The sequence below is a fragment of the Molossus molossus genome, unplaced genomic scaffold (assembly GCF_014108415.1).
Source record: "Molossus molossus isolate mMolMol1 unplaced genomic scaffold, mMolMol1.p scaffold_m16_p_1, whole genome shotgun sequence".
In the NCBI taxonomy this organism is placed as follows: domain Eukaryota; kingdom Metazoa; phylum Chordata; class Mammalia; order Chiroptera; family Molossidae; genus Molossus; species Molossus molossus.
Genome location: NW_023425344.1, coordinates 203,711,621 through 203,736,066, shown reverse-complemented (window position 1 = coordinate 203,736,066; position 24,446 = coordinate 203,711,621). Strand labels below are relative to the sequence as shown.

General features: G+C 49.4%; 1 protein-coding gene across 1 annotated transcript in view; it reads right to left on the bottom strand.

Moving 5' to 3' along the window:
• Window positions 1-24,446, bottom strand: part of SMAD6 (SMAD family member 6) — a 78,488-nt gene that overhangs the window by 31,600 nt on the left and 22,442 nt on the right. The window lies entirely within an intron of this gene.

Below are 24,446 nucleotides of genomic sequence, written 5' to 3'. Positions count from 1 at the left end.
ATACAGAAAAAAATTAAAAACAAACAAACAAACAAAAAACAGAGGGCACAAATCAGGAGCTTGAGTCCTGATGAGTCTAAACATCTTGATACAACAACTCGCTCAAAGCGAGTGAGTGCCAAATTCAGAAAATATGGTTGGTCCACCCCAACTTGGTAGGGCTTCCCTTCCTTCCACCCTAGGTGGGCTCTGCAATTTGCTTGACTTTTGACATACACCTGTCATATCAGGAAAGCAATTTTGGCCTTAGTTCCTATGGGCCTCAGTTTCCTATTGTGAAAGTGGCAGTGAGAGACCATGTCCCACCTGCCAGCGCAGAGCATATCGGGAGGTCTTTGGAAGGGTATGGTGTATGTGGTCAGCTTGTAAGGAATAGGAGTGGGAGTGACCATTTCTTGAGCATCTATGTGCCAGGTACCAGGCTAAGACCTGTACTTGAATATCGTTTGCTTTCAGGGTCACATAAGCCAGCAAGGTAGGTTCGGTGGCTTCCTCCAGGCCACAGACTACCCTACCCACTGGCCCTGACTTCTGATTCTAGAGTGAAGTGGTAAAAGCCTCCAGGTCTGAGCATCTCTGTGCAGGAGCTATGTCACCACCATTATCTTCCAAACAGAGAACAAAACTCAACAAGTGGCAAAGAACTTTGCCCCAGAGAACCTCAAACACAGGGCCTGTCTCACTTGTTCTGCAAAGGGCGGGAGCTTGTCAGGCTCCATTCGCTTAGAAGAAACTACTGCTCTGGGAGGCCAGTGGCAGGATCTCTGGGCCACTCGAGGCCAAGCTTGTGGAGGGCACTCAGTCCTCACCAATTCAGTGCATGACCCAGCTTCCAAATACCAACACCTGCTTTTGTCTGAGGACATGCCCACAAGGAACAAATGCCCCAGGAGTGGTGGATTACCACCCCAGCTCCCCTGTCCCTCAGATGGGGCAACTCTGAGGTGAGCTCTACATTGCTCCCCAAAGTTCCTAGCAGGCTCCAGCTCCATGTGCCTCCAGAGGCAACTGACTTCATAATGCTCCCTGCACTGCCCCCCCCCCTTCCCTGTTTCCTGGGTCAACACCCTGTCCCAATAAACTGTGCACCCAAATTTTTGTCTCAGGGTCTGCTTTTGGGAACACTCAGACTAAGACTACCTTGCTTTGTCACCAAACAAATCGTAGTTTACAGTAGCTGGTCCCGCACCCAAGCTCCTAGAGAGACAGGAGAGGCTATCAGAGCAGGGCGGGGTCTTCTCTGCCTGCACCAGGCACAGGCCAGCTCCCAGGAGGTGCCCGTACATGGGGCAGAATGAACTTAAGATGCCTCATTCACTGAGTGCTCACGCCACACGGAATACTCGTCCTGTCCTGAGGAGTCCCCAGTCTAGCTGGGAGATAAAACAAAACAGTTCATGAATGTACTCACAAAAAAGGAGGTATTTGGTACCAGGGGTTTTTCCTAGGCATGTAGATTAAAAGGTCATGAGTCTTACTGAGAGATGACTACCCAAGGTCACACAGCTCTTCTGTCTTGTGTCAAAACAGAGTACAAGCCCCTCAAGGGCAGGGTTGAGAGGCCCCCCTGAGTCTCCCACAGCAGCTCACAGCAGGCAATCAATCAGTAAGGGCCCCTGGTTAATCTTTAAGGATAGACTGGAGCCCTGGCTGTGGTGAACCTTCGAGGGAGGGCCTGTGTGTGCTTCCCGTGTATACACATTAACCTCGAAGAACAGCACCTGGCCAAGTTCGGAAACTGCGCTGCAGACCCATGATCTTCGCTTTCTCACAGATGCCAAGCCCAATCTGTCAGCAGGCCCTCGCCGGCTCCGCTGTCCGGGCAACTTGGAACCACTGTCTGCACACACAGACTCAACTCCAGGACATGGTGTGGGGCCAGGCCCCTTTCAGCAGGCATCAGCCCAGTCCACCTCCTAGGCTTACAATCGCAAAGTCCCTAGATCCTAGGGGATTTAATGAGGCAACCTGCTGTGAGCCCCACTGAGCACAGGGCCCAGCCCCAGGAGGTGCCCAGTGGTCACTGTGTCCCTACCCTCTGGATTCCTAGACCTGGAAGAGCCCTCGGGAACAGGGGCACCCACTCCAGTAATCTTTAACCAGGAAGGCACAACACTGGAAACTGCTGAATCAGATGTGGCACCATGTATTGTGACAAAGTTCTCCTGAGGCGCTCATCCCAGCCCCTAGTTTACCAGAGGAGAAACTGAGTCTCAGGGAGGGGCAGTGACTAACCCAGGGTTCCAAAGCTAACACCATATCCTGGCAAACACAGCAGTAGGAAAAGGCCATCGCATACAGGCCTCTCCCGATGGCTTTACAAGGAAACTCCAGTCCAGCTGCCTTTTCCTGACATCTCGGGCAAAAGTGAGTTAGGGCACAGCAGGGAAGGGGAAAAACCTGGGGAGGGGCAGGAACTCGACCCCTCCCCCAAGGAGCCCTGCCATCTAATGAAGCGGAGAGAACCCTTCAGGTGGCAGTTCAAACGCTCACGTTTTAAAGATGAAAGTATGCGATTCAATTAAATGTTTAAGTAGTGTTTTCTCATACTAAATCACTAAAACATTTGTGCATTCCTTGAATTTCTCAGGGCACTGTTCATTTTTATTTATTGTTGTAACCCAATGCCCTTAGCAGCGTGAATGGTGCTATTCGAAGGAAACTTGTTTTGCAACGGGGAAAGTTGTCCCAGGTCTCTTAAAAGGTTCATTATGTACGTGGTAACTCTGTTCTATTAATAATCCCGGACTATATAGGCAGGGCTTACTTTCCATTTAGCATTATATTTTCCACCATTCTGTAAACAGTTCCTCCACACAAACCCTTTTGATATTTAATTCCTCCCTGTTTTTTTCCTAACCACTCTCCTCTCCTCTCTGGGCCTACTCCTTTTTAAAAAAAAAAAAAAAAAAAAGGAAAGAAAGAAATCACCAAGCACACATTTTTTCAATTAAGCCATGTTTGGTGCCAAAATATATGGATCCCACTAATAGCCATAAGTAATCTTAAGGTCTTTTCCCCAAATATTTTGATTATTTTACAAATCCCCCAAGGAATGTGCTCTTAGGGTGATTTATGGAGTCTAGGCAGGATTCATCATTCAGGGAGGGGTCTGGCTGCCAGGGAGCAAATTAGGATATGGGGGTAGCTGTGTGTGCCCCCAAATTATGCTAGGCAAAAGGGAGGGGGACCCAAATGGCTTTCAGGAGAGTACTTTCAGCCATCCCTGTGGGGGGAGAAGGGTGAGTCAGTGGTTCCTGCCGTCAGTCCTCGGAGGAAGCGGTGGCTGGAGCAGGAGTCACTCCTGATGTCCAGTGACCCCAAACCACCCACTTTTGCCTTGTATCCTAAGGTTGGGTGTTTGTTCAACCCCATCAAATTTACACCGCTCACTTTTCAACTTCTAATAAGTGTATGTGACTAAAGGAGAAACCACGGCGGCAGAGGAAAGCTAACCTGGAATTAAGAACTACCCGCGAACCTTCTTCAGGTGCAGAAGCAATGCTGACGGACAGATAGGAAGGATGGCTCGGTGGCCTCTGTAAACAGCATCTCCATGAAGTCCGTGACCATGAAGTCCCTCAATCCCCCAGGGAACACTCAGGAAGGCTGGGCCAGCAGACTCTCAAAGAACAGTTGGGACTGTTTGGCTGGATTCTGAGGAGCTGACCAAGGGGCTCAATTCAAGGACAGGCTTCTTCGCAGGGGCAGATGAGGCTCTCAAGTGAAGGGAGGTGTGGCAGCCAGGGCCAGGCCTCTGCAGCCAGAGTCCCAAGGCCCATCCCCATCCCAGTGTCTCAACCTCAGCAAGCCTTGGTATCCCCACTTGCCAAGGGGAGCTAAGAATTTATGTCCTCCTGACTGGACCCTCTCATGGAAGATCAATTGGACTGTTCTTTGTAAATTGAAAATCAGGCCAGAAGGAGTTTTGTGTATTAGTACTGTTATACCAATAACTGACACACTAAATGTACAAATAGCATCTCTTGGAAAATAGCTTAAATATACCCTTCCCTTATTTATGCTTTAGAATAACATTAACCCTCAGAGCCACTGTCTTCAGAGTCCAGGATCCTCCTGCTTCCCCCCCCCCAAACACACACACACACACACACACACACACACACACACGCCTCTGGGGAACTCAGTTCTTCACACTTCACTGATTCAAATGTCCTGTGAATCCACACTGGGGGACTTTGTGACTCCCTAGGGGGGGTCATAACCATCCACATCAGAAGCCAGCCAGCCCTCTCTGCATCACCTCTGTCAGCTACTGTCAAACATCCTTGACTGGCCCCTTAATGAGTAGCTTAATGATCATGCCCACCAAGGGCATTAAATCAGCAGCAGCCAGAAGTGGTGGTCACTGGCTCAGCAAGGGTGTCCCAAAATGGCACTTTCTCTAAATGAACCAATGACTTTTCCTAAACAGGTATGCACAGATCCCAACCCTCCAGCCCTCCACAGCAAACACCAGGAACCCCACCCCCAACCCCACGCAAATCCAGAGAAGAACTGGGAGCCTGTGTCAGCTGCAGGAGCAGTAAGCTGAAGACAGGGTCCTTGAGGATGTGCAACAAAGAGCTGGCTCACCCAGAAGGGAGGCCTGTAACTTCCAGAAACTGCACACGTCCCATCCCACACATTGTCCCACAAACCAGGAGAGAGCCCCAGAGTCACGTGGCCTTTCTGAAGGTCCCAGGTTTGTCAGGCTTGCGAACACAGAACAGTGCAGGAGCCACCAGAGCCGCACAGCTGCTGCACCCCTTTCTCTCTACAAGTCCGGCATTTGTCAGGAAACCTTCTCGCACCTGCATGAGAAAGCTTGGGGAGGCCCCAGAGGGGGCGGACCCAAGCTGGTGAGACTGGTGCCAGCCTGCCCTATCTCCCCCTGCCCCCAGCACCTCCAGCTGATTCATGGGGAGCCTCAGCCTCTTATCAGGGCCCGCCAGCCAGGCACCAGCACACATCCCTGCTGGCCGCACCTTCCTCCCAGAGCAGGCCTTTGTCTCTGGCTCCAAACTGGCTGCAGGAAGTGGGGCACAAGGGAGGGGTGGGGGTGCCACTGGGCCCTGGAGGCATTACAAGGGGCCTCCCCACCTGATGCCACATGATCTTCACCTAGAGAGAGACAAGCAGAGGTGGAAAGGAACTTGACAGGCCATCCACCACCCACCCACCCACCCACTCTGTGGATGAACAAGCTGAGGCCCACAGAGGGAATGGGACTTGTCCAAGGTCACACAGCAAGCTGGAGGCAGAAGCTGGGCTGGAGTCTCAGTTTTCCTATGCTAGGCCGCTGTTGTACCATAGCAAGTAGCTGCACTTTTCTGGTGCTAGTGTCCTTACCAACAAAATGGATTCAGCACTCAGATCTTGAGGATACAAGTCAAAGATGGGAACGTGTTTTAACAAAGTAAAAGTGCCCTCCTTGAGTAGGAAGCCCTTCTCCTCTTAGCCTAAGTAGAGGGAAGTTTTGGGAAATGAGTGGAGGGGAACAGGACAGAGGAAGAAGGGAGAAGGGAGCCGTCAAGAGCTGTTTTATTATCAAGCCCAGGAAGTGGGTGGGGCTGGGGGAGTCAAGCTGAGGGGCAGAGGCATGCCAGCCCAGGGGCTGCAAAAGAGGGGCCTTCTGGGTTGGGGATGGGGAGTGGGGGCAGGGTGGACAGACTGAGGCTAGAACTCAGATTTTAAAAGCAGGATGTTTGGCTGGGGCCTCTCCTCTCAAATAAACAATCCACAACCTTATTCAAAACAGAGGGTCACTGCTGGGGAAGAGCCGATCACCTTATTTCCATATCCCCTCCCCAGAGAAGTGCCACCAGCCACCTCTGAGGGCCCTGCTGAGGGGTAAGAGGCAGCTGCAGGGACCAGCGTTGGGCAACAGTTGTCCTTGGCCCAGAGGTCACTGGGGGAGCCCCCACCTTGCTGGATATATGGGTACAAAAGTCGTGCCAACTGATACCCTCCCTGGCCCCATCCTGACCAGAGGCACCCAGATTCTTGGCCTGAGAGCCAGGAGAGGACCCTGAGAACAAAATCTAGTCCCTTAAGAAAATTGAGGCTCAGACAGTGAGGCAACCTCTCTGGCCACACAGGAGCAAGGGCATGAAATCGACACCCAGACTCACTGTCCAGTGCACTCTAGCATCTAACAAGAGGGGTGGGGGGTCTACACGAAGCAAGAAGGTTCACCCTAGTTTCCCGGGTGCTCGGGACCATGCCATCATCACTCCCTTGGATTCATTTGTCCCACAGAGCATTCACAGTCCCAGCCAGTATTTATGGAGAAAGGACACTGTTCTAGGCTCGGGGTGCAGCCAGCTGTGAACAAGACTCAGCCTCTACTTCAAAGAGCTCACGTAGGCTTCCACTGGTAACAAGCTGCTTTTTGTTAGTCGACAAATATTCACCACACTTCTAGTCCCTCGAGTACTGAACCAGATGCCAGGGACGGAGGTGGCTGAGGCAGCGGGGCCCTACCCATAGCCTGAACTCACAGGTCCCGGGCTCACACGCCTGATGCCTTTCAGGTGTCCAGCATCTTCCCAGTCCAGGAGGGTGGGAAGCCAGTGTCACGGATCAGGTCTCGGCTCTCCGGCATGTTCCCACATGGCCTGGCCCGAGGCAGGCCGAAGAGCATCCACTCAGAAACTGGGAGTGGACTATTTACCAAATGCCTCCCTTCCTCTGGCAGGAAGTCGCTCCCAGCACAGTGGTTTTTATTTTTTTCAACTCTTTCTGGGCTCGTGGTTTGGAAATAGCCAAGGGTTGTGAGTTACAAGATCCGGGCCCTCTCCTGCACCACTGCTGGGAGAGAAAACGGATACAGCCTTTCCGGAGGGCACTCTGATCTCAAGTGTGCATGGCCTTTGACCTAGCAGTTACACTTCTAGGAATTTATCCTAAGGAAGTAACCGGTGATGCGCGCAAAGGCATATGGATGAGGATGCTCACCAAGGGTTGTGAAGGTTAAAACTCAAATGTTCAGGCCTGGGGGGATTGGTAAGTAAATATGGCACATCCCTGAGATGGCATAACTAAGCAGCCATTAAAAAGCCACACAGAGTATTTGTTGAATTGAGGAAATGTTAAGAGAAAGAAAGGGAGCTACAAACAGTTATATGTACTTTTTATAGTGCCCTTTTCATTAGCCAATATATATGTATGTAGCAGATTTCTACCTCCCTTCTCACTTTTTTCTTAAGAAAGAGAGGACAACAATAAAATGAATATTCTAGGCTAAATAAAAAATGAAAACAATTTCATTTTCAGGGTGGTAGATTTAAGGGTGACTTGTTTTTCTTTTGTGCTTTTTTTTTTCTCTAAATGTTCTACATTAATCGCGTATTACTTTTTTTATTTTTATTTTTTTTATCCTCACCCGAGGATATTTTTCCATTTTTTGTACAGATAGAGTGGGAGGGAGAGAGAGGAAGGGAGAGAGAGAGAGAAACATCGACGTGAAGGGACACATCGAGTAGCTGCCACCCGCACGACCAACCAGGGCCGGGGACAAACTGCAACCGAAGTACGTGCCCTTAGTGGGAACCGAACCCGGGTCTCTCCAGACCGCAGGCCGACACTCTAACCGCTGAGCCAAACTGGCCAGGGTGCGTATTACTTTTTTTAAAAAAAGAAAGAGGAGCCCTCGCAGATTTGGCCCAGCGGTTAGAGAGTCGGCCCGCGGACCGGAGAGTCCCAGGTTCGGTTCCTGCTAAGGGCACGTACCTTGGTTGCAGTTTGTCCCCAGCCCCGGTTGGGATCGTGTGGGTGGCAGCCACTCGATTGTCTCTCTTACATTGATGTTTCTCTCTCTCTTCCTCCCTCTCTCCCTCCCACTCTATCTGAAGATAAATGCGAAAATGTCCTAGGGTGAGGATAAAAAAATAAAGAAAGAAGAAATGCTATTGGGGTGGGTCTTTGTAAGCCCCCTGTACTCATCTGTATGAGGACATCAGTGATACTGACAGCTGGGAAGATAATTTGTGCACAGGCATTAGTGGACATCATCTCATTTCAGTCACAAAAGCCCCTTCAGGTACATACTCATTTTACAGATGCAGAAACTGACTCCGTGCAGCCCAGAGGTTTCTGCTCAGCATCCAAGCCCCACCACCAGCCACCCCAAGGGAATGTAGCCCAAGTCAACATTGTGGGATTGGTTGGAAGCAAGGGGTTGAGTGGGACTCTGGGAGAAAACTGCCTCTCCAGAGTGCCCCCACCCCTTCTAAAAAGCAAACTCTCAGCTGCTACATTCTCACTGCAAACTGCAGGGGACTCTCAAAGTCCCATGGGAGTAAGGTACTGCAGGGTCTCTAGCTAGTAGGTGCATCCATCCATTCATTCATCCTTCCCTGGGCAGCTACCACATTCAGAGCAGGGGTGACTCAAGTACAGGGCTAGAAAGAACTAGTTATGACCTGGTGTGGAAACTGAGGCTCAAAGAGGGAAAGGTCACAGTCAGGGTGTGGCCCACCACATACTGACCATGGAGGGGTAGCCACTCTGAAATGCCAGACCTCCAAGTGGATGAATCCAAGGAAAAGACTTCCAGGACCAAGGATTCAGGCAAGAACGTAGTGAAAACACCCAAGCTCAGAAGCAAAGCCAGGTTTCAGGCCAGGAAGCCCAGTGAGTAGTCCAAAGCAAAGGCGATGTCCTCTGACCCACAGGGCTTTGTAAGGGGTGCTGATTGTGGCCAGGGTTAGAAATACCAGTGGAGACCCTGAGAGCCAAGAGCTGCACCAGGAGGGGGCAGAGCGCCAACCAGCCACCCCTTCCCTGTGGGAAGGGTCAACCAGCAAGAGCACTATGGCTGGGTGCCATTCCTGTGGCTACCAATTACTGTCCAGGAGGCTGGCTGTACAACCCTTGGAGCCCCACAGACATCAGAGCTGCAGAATCTTGTGCAGGGTCTCACTGCCTGGGGGGACCTGAGGTAGAATGGCCTGCCCAAGACCACCAGACACACCCTCCGCCAGGGCAGAGCCTCCTGTACTACCTGCAGGGAGCTGAGGAAACCCCCAGAAAGAACTTGTCCCTGTATTCACAAGGTGGGAACTATAGTAACTTGCCCCCGCCCAACTCTGTGACCCTTACAAAGGCCTTTCTGCTAGGGGGTAAAGTTTCCAGGTGCCCCAAGTGGCATGGAGGGGAAGTCTCGAAGGAGACGACACTGGTGGGATTATGAGGACTTCACCCCTAGTGCCTGGAGCAAAGACATTTAATCAGGGTCGCAAGAGGACGCTGACACCCTCCGGTGGCTGAGAAAGTGGAGCAGGGTGTCCCCGGGGGTGTGAGGAGCCCCTGGGCCATCACTGTGCATGCGTCCAGGCTGTGAGCTCTGAGCTGCTCAAGCTGCCCCCAGAATCCCAGACTGGGGGCTAAAGGGTCTCCAGATCTGAGTAAGTGACTGCTAACCCTGTCTGTCTGACTGCCCTGCACTGCACAAGGATGGGAGAGAGCCTCTGCTCCCCAGGAAAGCTGTGGGGAAACAGGACCATCTCTCCCCAAATCTGGCCCCCTCTTCTCTCAGAGACCCCTCATCTCAATTCACAGAGGTGCTGAACACCTGGTTCTCCCAGCAGGAAACTCAAGCAGGGAGCAGCCTCATGCCTAGTACCCACAGGTCCATCCCAATCAACACCTCAGGACACTCTCTTACAGAGGTCCCCAGAGGGACAGGAGGCACTGAAATCTCTTGGGGACATTTGTTCAAAATGTACATTCCTTCTGGAATTTCATAGTGGTGATGGGTGTATACCACTGAGAATACACCAAAAACCACCAAACTGTGCACTTTAAAATAGTGGATTTGATGTCATATGAATTTAACCTCAATTTTAAAAATTTCCCCCCAAAAGTATACTGCTAGGCCTTGCCCTGAAAATTCTGATTTAGTAGGCCTGAGCATCTGCATTTAACACACGGTTCCTGGCCGGGACTGGAAACCCACAACCCTGGATCCTGGTTTCCACACAGTGCTGAGCCTGAAAGTTACACATCCTCCCATCAATCTTCTCCCTCATTTTGCAGATGGGAAAACTGAGGTCCAGAGCAGGAAAAGGACCCAAAGTTCTTGCAGGATCCTATTTAAATCCCAATAATCCTTCCCTAAGAGAGTCCCTGTGAGGCGAAGCCCCTTGGTCATCATGGGGAGGTGTGAATGACCTTCTAGCAGACGAGGTGAGGCGGGGGGACCCTGTCTGTCTGACTGCCCTGCACAGAGTTCACAGGGCAAAGACATCCACCATCTTCCCACCTGAGCCCAAAGGAACCAGAAGGCCAAGGAAGACGAGATTTTTTTTATTATTGTTATTTTTTAAATACGAATTATTTCCAGCCGGAAGGCAGAGGGATGAGGGCCACTGGAGGCCTCCGGCCGCCGGCTCCCAGCCAGCCTCGTAAATGTCTGGCAGCTGGAGGGAGACTCAGCTCATTGCTATCGAAATGAGCTCGTTACTGCTAATTTCCTTGGCTCACCAACTGATGTATCCAGTGTGTTCCTGAATCTCCAAAGACATTTCCTACGCCACCCTCAAGGGATCTGCCAAGAGTCACCGAGCGTAGGCGGAACTTCAGGGTGGCCTCAGTTTCCCCAACCAAAGTGTGGGCAGAAGAAAAGGGAGCAAAGGTAGTTCATTCAACTGTAGCTGAGTCAATTGTACTTAGTTCGGGTCAACCTTTCCCCACTGGGCTGTTCATTTCTATGGGTGAAAGGGGAGATGGCAGGATAGTACAATCTCACCGCTGCCACTCAGAATAACCCCCACTACTTATCAAGCACCCCCCATGTCCCTGGACATTACTAGGCACTTGGCATACATTATCTCTTCTCATTTACACAACAAACCGGCAAACAGGACATTTTTATCACTAATTTTACAGAAACCAAGACTCAGAGAGTTCAAGGAACTTGCCCAAAGTCACACAGCTAGAATGGCAAGGCCTGCCTCTAAAGCCAGTACTCTACCAAGCAAACAAGAAAAAGAGGCCAAACATAGTAGGGACAATGCCCACCCTGTGAGCACCCACAAACAATCTAGGCAGCATGTGTGAAGGCTCGTCCTTACTGGGGGTTCAGAGAGGAGGGCAAATACCCACTTGCCACTCTAAGCTGGAGTGACCAGAGAAGGCTTCCCATTCATGCCCAGGGCTGCCAAAGCTCAAAGGAGGGAGTAGTTAACACAACCCATGATGGGTGTCCACCTCCTTGGGCCAGACTCAGGCAGGAAGCAACACAGCCCAGAGGAATGGTCAGGGAGGGGAGCCAGAGTCACTGCCTGCCCCGGGGCAGAGCCCTGCGCAGGGCTGGGGTTCATCTTCCCACCGGGGAGGCCAGGTGTCCAACTTATGAGCTAGTAAGTCAACCCTGGTCAATCCACAGGCCAGTAGAATGAAACCATCAAAAACAATGTTTATGAAGAGTGTTAATGACATGGGAAAATATTTACGTAACGCTGAGGGAGAAAGGCAGGATACAAAATTGTATTTTTTAACAGAAAAAAATTTTTTAAACAGAATAAGCCAAAATGTTAACAGTGGTTCTCTCTGGATAGTAAAATTATGGGAGTTCCCTCCTTGCATTTCTCTGCACTTTTCTTTGCTTTCCAAATTTTCCATAACAAGTCATATGCGTCTTTGAGAAACAAAGGCAAATAGGTGTGTTTTACTCAAACCAAAATGATGCCACTGCTGGCACCCTCTCTCTCCCCAAGGACCCTCAGCACTGCATGCCTGAGCAGCGCCCCTGGGAGCAAGATGGTCTGGGTAAGGCTCTCTCTCCAGGAGGCCCCAGGGAGTGGCAATCTGAGGCCCCAGGAAGAGGGACACAATTACCAAATGTTCACTGGCCACTTCTAGTGTCTGAAAGGCTGCTGGGTTAAGCAATCCACACCTAAGTTCTATTTGCAGCCAGGGGAGAGCTTTAGCTCCCCACAGGTGATAAAGGACCAAGAAAGAGATGCCAGTGAACGCAATGGACGAAAATATGCCACATAAATATTCCCAGCATCCATGACCTTGCTCAAAAATAGAGGTGCCCCTCAAGCTGCCAAAGTGTCTGGCCTCTCCTACATTTCGCCATCCATCTGAACCTGTTCTCTGCCCCCCACCCCCACCCCGCATAGCCAGTGCACTCCACACCCACCCCGCCCCTGGAGGGGATTAATGGTAGGAATGCTCCCTAGACAAAGCAGAGTTGTTTGTGAACATTGGGAAGCCTGGGGTGGAACATGGAAAAGTAGTTCTATAAGATGTTAGGTGAGGAGAGCAGAAAGAAAAACGTCATATTCTATGCCACTGCATTGCAACAACGTGGAAATACGAAAGAGACAAGATACTGAAGGACAGAGAGAAAACTGAGCATGGCAATCAGTGTGGAATGAGCAATTTTTTATATTTTCTGAACTTCCTGGATCATTGTGACACTCGTTTCATGCACTATTTTCAAGGGGATGATGTGAACAGGTAGATTTATAAAAGTGGCATGTAGGTACCATCACCCCATATCCCAGTCAGAGCCCAGCAATGTCCCCGCCACTACACATAGCCAGCTGTGTCTTCCCCGTTCACTGTGTCCAACTTTCCTTGGCTCCTTGGTCCCATCTGCCCCACGAGAATGAGCGTGCCCTAAGGGTAGGGGGCTGTTTTACTTATGTGTCCCCAGCCAATGTAAAATAGTCTCTCATTGTATATTTACAACAGAATTTAATACGAGGCTTTAAAAAACCATTCTCCTTTTGCAAGATGAATGAATGGTGGTGATGGTTGCACAACGATGTGAATGTACTTAATGCCAATGAGTTGTACAAACAGGGTTAAAGTGGTAAATTTTATGTTATGTGTATTTAACCACAATTAAAAAAAAACACAATTATTTTAATACCCAAAGAGCAAGTACCCAGGCTCCCCCTCTTTCTTCCCAGCCCCTTGGCCTCCTTCAGGGCCATGGCCCCTTTCAAAAGGCAGGAGGCTTTGCTCCTCACTTCCGTGTTTATCCAGTGGAGTTCTGGGAAGCAGAAAATCAGCCCAGGCTGGCTGGGGCCTGGCTCCAAGGCTCGGGGTTTGCCACAGGGGCCTTTTTCCACCTACCCAGGCCCAGAGCTGGCACTGCAAGACTTCCTGTCTCACTTGCTTTTTTCTTCCCTCAAGTCATTATAGACCTGTTTACCTTTGGGCTGCACAGAGCCTAGGCTCCAGGAAAACAAACTTAGATGCCAGCCCAGAAGAGGAGCAGCAGGAATGGGGGACTCTACTGGAGACAAGAGGGTAAGGACGAAAGATGAGACACCCCCCCTACACACACACACAAATTCCTTCCTTTTCCCTTCAATTCAATTCCCATTTTCCAAGTGCCTCAACCATGCCAGGCACCACCTTCAGACATGAAGAAATACCAAGGCAGCAGTGCAGGAGGCCAGCAGACCCCTCACTCATTCCTAATAAGTAAACTGCTATCACTGAGTCTATGCAGGAAGGCCAGCCCTGCTGTGAGGGTCGAAGCAGGCTCAGACAGGAGGTGGCAACAAGTTAGATCTCCAGAAGGAATAGGAGGAGTTGGCCAGGTGGACAAAACAGCTTGGTAGGCATTCCAAGTAGAGGAGACAGCAAAGACATAGGGGCTGTGAAAGAGCCTAGCATGTTGGCAATTTTGGACAGGGCCCAGTGCCAGGGGGAACCTGCTCCTGCCATGGGAGGATGATGAAGTGGAGAGGGTGACAAAAGGGCTCTCTGCTTCTACCTAGCATATGTCTGGGCCTGAGCCAGGGCAGGAGCTCTGGGTACTTTCCAAGTGCCAGAGGTTCCCTCTTGGTCGCTGGTGGACTCTTTCCCATAGTCATGAACAATGAGAGCTGGGAGTCTGGGCCAGTAATCCTTGGCCCTCGTTGCATGTTAGGTTCACCTGTGGAGCTTTAAAAGCTACTGAGAGAGCCCGGCCGGTGTGGCTCAGTGGTTGAGCATTGACCCATGCACCAAGAGGTCGCCAGTTCCATTCCTGGTCAGGGCACATGCCCAGGTTGTGGGCCCAGTCCCCAGTGGGGGGGGGGGGGGAGCATGCAGAAGGCAGCCAATCAATGCTCTCTCTCATTGATGTTTCTCTCTCTCTCTCCCCCCCTCTCCCTGTAAAAAAAATCAATAGAGAAAAAATAAATAAAAAATACTGAAGAGGAAGAGGGGGTTGTCCATTAGTCTGAGCTGGGGTACAGGCATCAGTATTTTTCAAAGCTGGCCAGATGATTCTAATGGACTCTGTTTTCAGGGCAAGACACTACCTCCAAAAACCTTTGGTAAGTGCTGTACCCATCAGGGTTGAAAAACATAAGCTTTGGTGTCAGCCCCAAACTGAGTATGAATCAGCCCTCACCACCTACAATGTAGTGCCCTAGGTAGGGTTGTCAGGTAAAATACAAGATTCCCAGTTAAAATCTGAATGTCAGATAAGTGGTGAAAAACTTTTCAGTATAAGTATTTCCCAAATACTGGCATGGGACGTACTTAGACTTAAATTTGTTGTCGTTTATCTCAAATTAAAATATAACTGGAATCCTGCATTTTTATTCACTAAATGTGGCAACTCTACACCTAGGACTAGTTACTTAACTTCTCTGAGTCTCCACTTCCCCCTACAGCTCAGGCAAATGACTCAGGTGAAAGAAGGCAGTGAGCTGCTTGGCATGCAGCCAACACTCAGTGCGTAGCAGTTACCTTCTCCTTCCTTCCTTTCAGAACCTCGTTTCAGTAGAGATTTTTCACTATGAAAAATTTCAAGCATATACCAAAAGTAAAAAGAATGGCAACAATAAACTCCTATATAGGTCCATGAAGTGGACACTGTTACATGCCCCACCCAGGTCCCCTTTCTCCCCAGCTACTAGGAGGTTGAGATGCCGCTGGTTCACAGATGCCCTTTGCTGGGAGAAATGTCCTGAATCAGACAATTATGTGTGTGCGCACGCTTCAGCAGTCAATGACTAACTGACATGGGAACAAAAGGCTGACCCTTGCCTCAAGGTGTGACCATCTCTGTGGTGCGGTTCCTGCCCCAGAGCTCCCTGTGGATCAGGTTGAGGCTGGACTCCAGCTGAGACCACATGCTTGCCGCCCCATCCTGCTTCCCTCACTCACTGGTCCTGAGAACAGCCCCCCCCCACACACACACACACATACTATATACCATGTGCATCCAAATCCACGTCTCAGGCTCGGCTTTGAAGAGCTCATCCTAACTATGGCTCCCTCCCTCGACAGTCACCAGGGCTGCTTCATGTAGCCCCTCTTCAGTTATTTGCTTGTTTGTTTTGGCTAAGGTACCTCATATCATTTCCCCCTACAGCCTTCATTATGCATCTCTTAAAAGATATGAGCAGTTAGTTAGGTTTTGACTTCCTTCCCTGATTTCCCTCCCAAAGGGGAAGGCTCTTGTGGGGGAAAAGAGTCACAACTCCCAGCAATGCCAAGGGACAGAGACCAAAGGCCAACCAGGCGGGCACCAGGCCATCCCAGGTCCCACCTCTTTTGTGTGGATAAGAGCTCTGGGACATTGTCCCAGCATCCTCTTGGGGATGCTGCCAAGGTCTAAGTTTCTCTCTATCCCTAAAGAGGGGGATGGCGTGGAAAGGCCAACCCAGCCGTGGCTATCCTCTGGCCAAAGACCATGCCGCCCTTCTGCCTGGACCCTGGGCAGTCCCAGCAACCAGGAGGCACAGCCACAAGGGCCCCATACTCTCCATGCCAAGGAGCCTGCTATGGCAGGAGGCACCACAGATGGGGGAAAAGGGCACATAAACTTTTTAATTATAGTGAAATACACATAATATAAAAATAACCATTTTTAAGAGTACAGCTTAGTGGCATTAAGCATACTCACAAGGTTGCACAGCCGTCACCACTATCTAGTTCCAGAACTTTCTCATCACCCCAGTGGAAACCCTGGGCTCATCAGCAATCCTCCCTCATCACTCCAGCTTTTGAGTTCAGAGGAAACTTGAGTTTGAATCACAGCTCCTTTACTGTGTGACTCTGGTAGATAAGTGAAATCTCTCTGAATCTCAGTTTCTTCATCTGTAGAATGGGTGATAACTCACAGAGGTGCCATGAAAATCAAAGCTAATGAACACTAAATGCCAAGAGCTGCTCCTGGCTCTATGAAGTAAAGGCCACTGGGGCTCTATAGCCAAGAAGGCTCTTCCCCTTCCTTCTCTTCTCCTCCCTACTCACACCCTGCAGGTTCCTGGGCCATCTGCACTGACATGGGGGAGAGGAGGCTGCTTCCCCCTCCCAGAGGCAGAGCAACGGGAATGAGCACTAATGGGTTCCAGTGTTTTCCCCTAGCCAACCCTGTTCCAAACCAGAGTTACAAAGGCCTTTAAACTCCACACTTGGGGTGAGGTTAGCCAAAACCAGAGCACAGTGCTTTTATACTCTGAAAACAGCCAAACGTGAACTGGCCACTCCTGAGGGTCACAGCGCCTGGCTGCCGTCTGGCAGCAGGCACCGATGGCCGCCTCTCTAGCCTCTCTCTCCCTCCTCCCCTCCCTCCCTCCTGGCTGTGGCAGTGGTGTCACCTCCCAGTCACCATGCTGTGCTGTCTTTCCCTGTCCAAATTAGGGGTCCTGTCCTCTCATCAGCTGCTGTGCAAGCCCTGGCAAGTGTAGCATACTCTCGGTTCTGTGATCGAGACTCGGCTCTCTTCTAAATCTCCCATCCTGTAGTTTAGGTGAACATCGGGCTCAGAGCTGGAAGGGATCCCACCAGGTCATCTGATCCACTTCTCTCCACTGCCTTCCATTGTACAGACAGGAAACTGACACCCAAAGCCTTAGGCAGCTCACCCAAGATGTCACATCTGTCTCAGTAGGATAAATTCACACTTGACTATCTTACAGAATGGCATGAGGCAGAAGTAATGTTTCTGAGAGTCCAGGAGAAAAAAATTTTCCACTTTGCAACTCTTCCTTTGAAACATGGCACCAATGCAAAGCATCAGAGCCATTACCATCCTATGCATCCAAGGTCAATATACAAAAATTAATCGTATTTCTATAGTCTAGTCATAAATAATTACAGTGTATTTTATAATTTACAGTAGTACTAGGAAACGTGAACTACACTGGTATAAATTTAATAATAATGTGCAAGATCTGTACTCTCTGATAACAGAAATCAAAGACCTCAATGCATAGAGCTATGTTATATTTGTTGACGGAGAAACTCAATACATATTGTCAAGATGTCAATTCTGCCAAAACTGATCTATAGAGTCAATGCAAACCCAATCAAACGATCTGCAGACCTTTTTGTAGAAATGAACAGCTGATTCTAAAATTAATATGGAAATGAAAATGCCTAGAATAACCAAGAAAACTTGGAAAAAGAGGACTTATGCTAACAGATGAATCTGTAGTAATCAAGAAAGTGCAGTACTGGTAAAAGGATGGACATACAAACAATAAAACAGAAAGAGAACACACACAATCAATTAATTTTTGACAAAGGGGTCAACATAACTCAAAAGGGTAGTCTTTCAACAAATGGTATTAGAACAATTGGACCTCCTTAAAAAAAAAAAAAAAAGAAAAGAACCTAGACCCTTATCTCATACAAAAATTAACTCAACATGATTATAAACCTTAATGTAAAACCTAAAATATAAAAGTTTGAGAAAATCTCTGTATCCCTTGGCTTGGCAACATTCTTCATATAACACAAAAATCATGAAAAGAAACAACTAATAAATTGGACTTCAGAAAAATTAAAAACTTACGTTCTTCAAAAGTCTCCATTATGAAACTAAGAAGACAAACCATGCACTGGGAGAAAATAGTTACAAAATATATCTTTAAAAGGAATGATAGCCAGAATATATAAAGAACTTTCAAAGTTCAATAAGAAGCAACCAACCCAATACAAAAAACGTGCAAAGATCTGAACAGACACTTCACCCAAGATGTATAGTATGGCTGGCAAATAAGTATATGAAAAGATGTTCACCTCATTAGTCATCAGGAAAATGTGAATTAAAACCACAATGAAATACCACTACACATCTATTAGAATAACCCAAATTAAAATAAGTTAGCCATACCAAATGCTGGTGAGGATGTGGAGTAATTAGAACTCCAGCAAAATGGTAGAGTTAGACTGCAAAATGGTAGAACCACTTTGGAAATCCACTCGGCAGCTATTTATAAAGTTAAGCATACCTTTAACCATACACCCAGAAATACTACTCCTAGGTATTTACTCAAGTGATTCAAAACTTATGTTCACACTAAAACCTGAACACAAATGTTTACAACCAAAAATACTGGAAATAACCCAAACATCCATCCATTCAACAACATGGATATATCTCAAACTATTATTCTGAGTTAAAGAAAAAGGTATAAAAGGTTACTTGCTGTATATTTGGTTACCTTTGTAGGATATTCTAGAAAAGGCAAAACCATAAAAATGGAAATCAGCTGGGTGGTTACCAGCAGCTGAAAGTTGGAGTAAGGGCTGACCACAAAGAGGCAACACAGAACTTCTGGGGGCAATGCAAATGTTCTATATCTTGACTGTGTGATAATGGTGACACAACTGTCAAAATTCATATAATAATACACTTTCAAAAAGTGTTACTGTATGTAGATTGTATCTTAATAAGCCAAAATGAACAACAAACCTTATGCAGCTTCATGAGGACTTGTTTTGTTTCTCCAACCAGTCTGTGAATTCACTGATAGAAAGTGAGGGTGATTCCGGCCCAGAGAGATAAAGTGACTTGTCTAAGGACACAAGTTCTGGAGTCAGGAGGATCTGGATTCAAACCCCACCTTTGCCACTTATTAGCTTGTTGCCCCTGGGAAAATTACTTCTCTTCTCTGAGCCTCAGTTTTCTCATCTGAAAAATGGGGATAATTAACAGAACCTACCTTACTGGGACTGAATCAGCTTAAGGAATAAGAACTACAGTGTCCACTGCAGGTTTTGCTCTCAAATTTTAGCCATTATTATTACTTCGATTGTTACTGTTTGCTATTACTGTGAAAGAGCCTGGACTGAGTTCCAGACTCCAATCCATGTCATCCTGCACTAGCTGGGCGATGCCAGGCACCAGGGACACCAGTTTCCCTGAAGGGCAGAGGCATATCCAAGCCCCAGCCAGAAGGTAGTCATTCAGTCTGGTTGGGGACAGTGGATAATTTCAATGCAGTCAACTCACTGCAAGGAAGTAGAATAAAGATCAAACATACTGAAAGTTCAGAAAAGAGAGAAGCCACTGTGGGCTGTGCAATCGCTGACAGCTTCCTGGAAAAGGAAGACTTTCAGTGAGCTCCAAAGGACAAATCAGGTGTAATTAAATCAAAGAAAAGGAGCTATCAGGAAGGCAGGGCATCAGAAAATATCTCTATCCCTAACTTCTCCCCCTTCCATCCCTGGCAAAAGGCAGTAGGCAGCCTGCAGCCTCAGCATTTCCTTCCAGGGAAGCCCTGGGCCAAGGGGAGAGCTAGGCGGCACAGCACAAAGTCAGGCACCATGCGTCAGCCAGGCACCCACATGTGTCCCCACATCTGGTCAGGAGGCTCCAGCAGAGGGCTGGCCCAGGGTGCTGGGCTTTCACTCCCCCCCCCCCCTTTTTCCCATGGACCTGAATTTGGGTTTGTCTGGGGAGTGTTTTCCTAAGCCCAAGTGTTTTTCCTGCAGCCCAGGCCGCCCCCTCCCTGCCCCTCCTGGCCTCGTCTGGAGTGCCAGGCCAGTGAACCGCTGCCTGGCTGGGCCGCAGGCCGCCTTTGATGCGCACCCCTCCCCAGACTTCAATGTTGCTGTGTGCATGGCCCCTTTAATAAGTTATTTCCGTGGAAAACCCTGGTAACTCCGTTGTGAATCAAGCCTATAAACACCTCAAACCCATCAAAGCACCCAAGAAAGGAAGGGGGTGGGCAAGTAAAGAAAATCTCTTACGGTAACTCACACACTGCTCCCTCATAAGGGCCTAGGCGGCTTGTTGTCAGAGGCCCCGCTGGGCCTAAGCCAGCCCGCTGAAAAAATGACATGCCACCCCAAAGTCCAGGGATCCAAAGCCCCGAAGGACACTGCTTGTCTGTGTGTCCCGGGACGATGCGAGAGGAGAGTCCTGACCCAACACCCAGCAAGATTTACAGCCCAGAGAGGCAAACCCGACTAGCTGCTCCCGGGGTCCAGGAATGTAATGTTTTGGCTACTAGTGAAAGGCCCGGTTTATTGGAAACACACTTCTTTTCTAATGTTTGGTTTCCTTTCACTCTTTTCTCCTTTTTGTTTTTCCCAGAGTGCACTGCCCAGGGCCTTCAAAAAGGATATGGAGCTAAAATCCTGCCTCAGGGTGAAGGACAGAGGCAGAGCAGAGAAACTGAATTCCTCTGAGTGGCGGGCTGGGCACCACCTCCATGTGGGCAGAGGCTCTGGACACTGGATGGGGAGACCCCAAGTCTAGACTGAGCTTTGCCACTTGGGAGCTGTGGGGCCAAGGGCAGGCATACCTCTCTCAAGGTCTCAGTAACATGGGTGGAGTGAACCAAACCCCCCTGGAAGTGTTTCTGACTGAACACTGCGGCCTCGGACAACAGTCTGTAGCAGAGCACGGAATAGAGCTGACCACACGATTAACGTGGAGCCCAACGATTCCGCTCCCAGGTGTACGCCCACGAGAAGTGTGTCCTTATGTCCACAGAAAGGCTTGCCCAAGAATATTTATTGTAACATCATGGATAGGAGCCAGAAAATGGGAACTACCCAAGTGCCCATTAGTAGTGGAATGCATACATTAGAGTAGGAAAGCCGCAGTCTGTGCCAGAGAATATTATCCTCAATGAATGAGCGATCACAGGTGTCACAACATGGATGAGCTTGGCAAACATTCTGTGGAGTTACAGAAGAGCCTACAGGGTTGGTGTTGCCAGAGGTGGTCAGAAGGTACAAACTCCCAGCTATGAGATAGAGAAGCTCTGGGGATGTAATGTACAGCACAGCGACTATAGTTAACACTGATGTATGGTATACAGAAACGTTTTTAAGAATAGGTCCTAAGCGTTCTCATCACAAGGAAAAAAACTATAACTGCATGGTGATGGCAGTTAACTAGACTTATTGTGGTAATCATTTTGCAATATGTAAAATATCCAATCATGATATTGTACATCTGAAACTAATATGTCAATTATATCTCAAGTAAAAGAAAGATTAAAACAAAACAAAAAAACCAGCCACAGCGTCTACTTCCATTTGTACCAGGTTCAAAAACAGAAAAACTAGTCTATGGGTGTTCCAAGTCAGAATAGAGCTTAGTTGCCTGTGGGGGTGGGGAGTGACTGGAAGGGAACCTGAGAGGGGGCTTCTGACTTAGTGTTCTATTTCTTGATCTGGGCAGTAGTCACACAAATACATTTGGTTTGAAAACACTGTTCACTTGTGGTGTTTGTCCTTTTCTGCATATTGTACATCAGTGAAAAGTTTACATTAAACAAACAGAACTCTACACTTTGGGCCATACACACCTATTCTCTAAGGCTGTGGTCAATCCATCTATCAATCAAAAGCACTTCTGGGACATGCAGCTGTGGCCCACCACAAAGGCAAGTCCAGCCCTCCCTGAGGCGGCATTCAAGGCCCTCCCTATGGGCCTCATGTCTTACTGCCCTGCCAGGGCCTCTCCCCTTCCTAGAACAACCATCTCCACATCGCTGTGCCTTTGCCCAGCAGTTCCCAGGGCTTGGGGTGCCCTTTCCCCTCAGCCTGGTGAAACACTCTTCCTCCTTCAATTCCAGCTCCGCTCCCTGTTGTCAGGAACCAGCATTCACCCTCACTCCCTCTAGGGTTACATCAGATTCCAAGGTATCTTCTCCTTCATGCCAATAAGTGGTTACCAATTCACTGAATTACCCTTTATTGAAAATGAAGTGTGTGCCAGGCACTATATTATCTACAGTGCATATGGTAACTCCAGGAGGTTGCCCAGCCCACTTGTCAGAAGCGGAGTGAAGGGAGGCTGCAAAAGGGAGGCGACATGATTTACCTACAGATCTGTCTGGCCCTAAAGCCTGTGCTTTTCACCCCTGACCTCTTGAGTCCCCAGCACCCCCATCATCCATACCCTTCACTACACACCCTGCTACTCCAAAGTCTAGAAGGAGACCTGGGCAGAGCTAAGTGGCTCATTTAATTTTTAATAAAGCTGGTCAGACCCAAGGAAGATGTCAGGACAACGAGGAGGGCACAAGGGCTCAGGTAGGGCTGGCCCCAGCTTCCTAGAACAATCACAGAGAATCCACCTTCCAGCGAAGATAGAAAACTACAATATCCCCACAGAGGAGCAGGTCAGCACTCACCTCTGCTGAGTGTCTGAGCAAATCACGTCACCACGTCCCAGACCCAGCTTTCTCACCTGGAAACTGGACGTTATAACCTACTTCACCAGACAGTGGTGAGAACCAAATATGCAGGTACTGGTGACCCTGAGAGGGACAGTCCAACACGACCTCACTGGTGCTCTCGTACCCTAACCCCCACAGCACACATCACAGCTGAAGGGACTGGCGCCGGGGCAGCTCGCAAACGAAGCAGGCTGCTTTCAGAGGCCATGTGTGCCTATCCTGAGAAGTAACCAAGTACAGGCTGGGGATCCAGAAACAGAAAAGACTCCTGCCTGGAGGGAAAGATGGCTGGATGCTCCAGGTCCCTTCTAGATCCATTGAAACCTGGGTTTTTAGCTTTAGCCACATATTAGAATCACCTAGGGAATTTTTTAAAACTCCTGAAGCCCAGTCCTCCACAACTACATCTGGAATGGGGTCTAAGCTATGTAACACATCTTCACGGGACTCTGTACAAAGAGGGTTGAGAACCAATAAGTTAAACAAAACAGCCCCTTTACAGGTGGAGAAGCTCAGAAGAAACAATTTGAGATCAGCAAGAGACATGAGACTGGCTGGGACCTGGGTCTCCTGGCCCCCAGGTGTGGCACTCCTTTAGACCCAGAGGAAGCCCCTGGAGCTCTCTCCAGCCTTTGCCCGTGAGGAAGAGGGCTGGCAGCTAAGACACAGCTGAGCAGCCAGGTAGGAGGAGATTGAGTCTGCGTGCCCAAGCGTCTGAGCCCTCTCTGCCCTCCTCAGCTCCTCTCTCAGGTCAAAAAGCACCAGAGGCTACAGAGGCAGGGCTCCTGCACCCCAAATCAGGGTCTCCTTAAGCCTGAGACAGACAACATGAGCTGAGAGTCAAGAGGTGTGGAGAAGCCGTGGCCTCTCTATGAATCACAAACACAATTCCAATATCCACTGCACACCAGAGCTACGTGGGAAGACCCTGGCCCTGCTCTCAGAGTCAAGCAACCCAAGCCCCATTCCCAACACCTGCCCTCTGAGAGCATCCTGGAGTCCTTGTTTTGGAAACAATGTCCCCTCTTCTCCTGCGACCCTGCTGGCAGGCCTGGGAGGGACCTAAAATCCAAGGCCCAGAGTAGACATGTGGTTGGCAGAAGACCACACAGCTACTGAGCGGAAGGCAAGGCCCCAACATGGGGGCTGGGGAGTGGACGTTCTCAGGACATAAAGCAGTGGACGGGAGGGCCAGGGAGGTGACTATATAGGCAGAAGGGTGGAGAGACTGTCTGAGGCTTCCTAGGGCACACAGCCTGATGGGCTGATGCAGACGGCCTGTCTACAATGGTGCTTTCTGGATGCCCTATTTCCTCCTCTTCAGCCCAACAGGCTGGAACCGGAGTATGAGCCAGAATAGTTGTACTCTGTCCTCGTCCCTCTCCCAACACACCCCACTGACCACAGGGCTGCCCCCCAGCCCAGCCCTGCCTGGGCCTCTTCCGAGTTCAGGCTGTGTGACTGTGTGACGGAACCTACCTCTACCTTCCCCCACTCTGTCCAGTGCTGGCACTACCCTGGACAGTCAGAGGTCGGAATGGTTTCCAGCCTCCTATCTCTGGGCTACCACCTCTCCTTTTCTTTTATCCACATCCAAGGACATTTTTGCAATTATCTTCAGATAGAGCAGGAGGGAGAAAGGGAGGAAGAGAGAGAAAGAAACATCAATGTGAGAGAGACACATCGAGTGGTTGCTACCCACATGACCTCAACTGGGGTCGGGACAAACTGCAACCGAGGTACGTGCCCCTAGTGGGAACTGAACCCGGGACTCTTTGGTCTGCGTGCTGACGCTCTAACCGCTCAGCGAACCTGGCCAGGGCCCACCGCTCCTTTTAAGTATCAGTTAAAGTCTCAGCAATGATTTACCCTGCAGTCTGAGACAGTGGCTTGGGTGTCTGCTCCAGACCTGAGACCTCTGCCTTTCCAAACCCAGAAACTTCTACCCCAAGGTGAAGGTAGCGTCCCTCCCTCAGGACAGGGAGGCCCCTACTTTGCAGAAGTGCCAGCCTCCAAGGCCTGACTCACTCTGGCTGGGGGTGCCAG